Source organism: Triticum dicoccoides, chromosome 6B, assembly GCF_002162155.2.
Source record: "Triticum dicoccoides isolate Atlit2015 ecotype Zavitan chromosome 6B, WEW_v2.0, whole genome shotgun sequence".
NCBI lineage: Eukaryota > Viridiplantae > Streptophyta > Magnoliopsida > Poales > Poaceae > Triticum > Triticum dicoccoides.
The window spans coordinates 355,929,216-355,932,632 of NC_041391.1; positions in this window are offsets into that span (position 1 = coordinate 355,929,216).

Below are 3,417 nucleotides of genomic sequence, written 5' to 3' on the forward strand. Positions count from 1 at the left end.
GATTCGATTAGGTAGCTGGAACGTAGGGTCTCTGACAGGGAAGCTTCGGGAGCTAGTTGATGCAGCAGTGAGGAGAGGTGTTGATATCCTTTGCGTCCAAGAAACCAAATGGAGAGGACAGAAGGCGAAGGAGGTGGAGGATACCAGCTTCAAGCTGTGGTACACGGGGACGGCTGCAAACAGAAATGGTGTAGGCATCTTGATCAACAAGAGCCTCAAGTATGGAGTGGTAGACGTCAGGAGACGTGGGGACCGGATTATCCTGGTCAAGCTGGTAGCTGAGGACTTGGTTCTCAATGTTATCAGCGCATATGCCCCGCAAGTAGGCCACAATGAGAACACCAAGAGGGAGTTCTGGGAAGGCTTGGAAGACATGGTTAGGAGTGTACCGATTGGTGAGAAGCTCTTCATAGGAGGAGACCTCAATGGCCACGTGGGTACATCTAACACAGGTTTTGAAGGGGCGCATGGGGGCTTTGGCTATGGCATCAAGAATCAAGAAGGAGAAGATGTCTTAAGCTTTGCTCTAGCCTACAACATGATTGTAGCTAACACCCTCTTTAGAAAGAGAGAGTCACATCTGGTGACTTTTAGTAGTGGCCAACACTCTAGCCAGATTGATTTCATCCTCTCGAGAAGAGAAGATAGGCATGCGTGCCTAGACTGTAAGGTGATACCTGGGGGGAGTGTTGTACCCCAGCATAAGCTGGTGGTTGCTGACTTCCGCTTTCGGATTCGTGTCCAGCGGGATAAGCGTGCCAAGGTCGCTAGAACGAAGTGGTGGAAGCTCAAGGGGGAGGTAGCTCAGGTGTTCAAGGAGAGGGTATTTAAGGAGGGCCCTTGGGAGGAAGGAGGGGATGCGGACAATGTGTGGATGAAGATGGCGACTTGCATTCGTAAGGTGGCCTCGGAGGAGTTTGGAGTGTCCAGGGGAAGGAGAAGCGAAGATAAGGATACCTGGTGGTGGAATGATGATGTCCAGAAGGCGCTTAAAGAGAAGAAAGATTGCTTCAGACGCCTATACCTGGATAGGAGTGCAGACAACATAGAGAAGTACAAGATGGCGAAGAAGGCCGCAAAGCGAGCTGTTGGTGAAGTAAGGGGTCGGGCATATGAGGACCTCTACCAACGGTTAGGCACGAAGGAAGGTGAAAGGGACATCTATAAGATGGCGAAGATCCAGGAGAGGAAGACGAGGGATATTGGCCAAGTCAAATGCATCAAGGACGGAGCAGGCCAACTCTTGGTGAAGGACGAAGAGATTAAGCATAGATGGCGGGAGTACTTCGACAAGCTGTTCAATGGGGAGAATGAGAGTTCTACCATTGAACTGAATGACTCCTTTGATGAGACCAGCATGTGTTTTGTGCGGCGCATCCAGGAGTCTGAGGTGAAGGAGGCTTTAAAAAGGATGAAAGGAGGCAAGGCGATGGGCCCTGATTGTATCCCCATTGAGGTGTGGAAAGGTCTCGGGGACATAGCGATAGTATGGCTAACCAAGCTTTTCAACCTCATTTTTCGGGCAAACAAGATGCCAGAAGAATGGAGACGGAGTATATTAGTACTAATCTTCAAGAACAAGGGGGATGTTCAGAGTTGTACTAATTACCGTGGAATTAAGCTGATGAGCCATACAATGAAGCTATGGGAGAGAGTCATTGAGCACCGCTTAAGAAGAATGACAAGCGTGACCAAAAATCAGTTTGGTTTCATGCCTGGGAGGTCGACCATGGAAGCCATTTTCTTGGTACGACAACTTATGGAGAGATATAGGGAGCATAAGAAGGACTTGCATATGGTGTTCATTGACTTGGAGAAGGCCTATGATAAGATACCGCGGAATGTCATGTGGTGGGCCTTGGAGAAACACAAAGTCCCAGCAAAGTACATTACCCTCATCAAGGACATGTACAATAATGTTGTGACAAGTGTTCGAACAAGTGATGTCGACACCGATGACTTCCCGATTAAGATAAGACTGCATCAGGGGTCAGCTTTCAGCCCTTATCTTTTTGCATTGGTGATGGATGAGGTCACAAGGGGTATACAAGGAGATATCCCATGGTGTATGCTCTTTGCGGATGATGTGGTGCTAGTTGACGATAGTCGGACGGGGGTAAATAGGAAGTTAGAGTTATGGAGACAAACCTTGGAATCGAAAGGGTTTAGGCTTAGTAGAACTAAAACCGAGTACATGATGTGCGGTTTCAGTACTACTAGCTGTGAGGAGGAGGAGGTTAGCCTTGATGGCCAGGTGGTACCTCGGAAGGACACCTTTCGGTATTTGGGGTCAATGTTGCAGGAGGATGGGGGTATTGATGAAGATGTGAACCATCGAATCAAAGCCGGATGGATGAAGTGGCGCCAAGCTTCTGCCATTCTCTGTGACAAGAGAGTGCCACAAAAGCTAAAAGGCAAGTTCTACATGACGGCGGTTCGACCCGCAATGTTGTATGGCACGGAGTGTTGGCCGACTAAAAGGCGACATGTTCAACAGTTAGGTGTGGCGGAGATGCGTATGTTGAGATGGATGTGTGGCCACACGAGGAAGGATCGAGTCCGGAATGATGATATACGAGATAGAGTTGGGGTAGCACCAATTGAGGAGAAGCTTGTCCAACATCGTTTGAGATGGTTTGGGCATATTCAGCGCAGACCGCCAGAAGCTCCAGTGCATAGACGGCTAAAGCGTGCGGAGAATGTCAAGAGAGGGCGGGGTCGACCAATTTTGACATGGGAGGAGTCCGTTAAGAGAGACCTGAAGGATTGGAGTATCAACAAAGAGCTAGCTATGGATAGGGGTGCGTGGAAGCTTGCTATCCATGTGCCAGAGCCATGAGTTGGTTGCGAGATCTTATGGGTTTCACCTCTAGCCTACCCCAACTTGTTTGGGACTAAAGGCTTTGTTGTTGTTGTTGTTGTTGTTGTAGTGCTTTTGTGTTGATTCTTTTTGCTTCTGATCAATAAACAAATTCTCCAGGACTTCCTATTTTGGTAGAATTTTTAGAGTTCCAGAAGTTTGCGTTAGTTACAGATTACTACAGACTGTTCTGTTTTTGACAGATTCTGTTTTTCGTGTGTTGTTTGCTTATTTTGATGAATCTATGGCTAATAAATTAGTTTATAAACCATAGAGAAGTTGGAATACAGTAGGTTTAACGCCAATATGAATAAAGAATTAGTTCATTACAGTACCTTGAAGTAGTATTTTGTTTTCTTTCTCTAACGGAGCTCACGAGATTTCTGTTGAGTTTTGTGTTGTGAAGTTTTCAAGTTTTGGGTGAATTCTTTTTATGGATTATGGAACAAGGAGTGGCAAGAGCCTAAGATTGGGGATGCCCATGGCACCCCCAAGATAATCCAAGGACACAAAAAATTCAAAGCTTGGGGATGCCCCGAAAGGCATCCCCTCTTTCG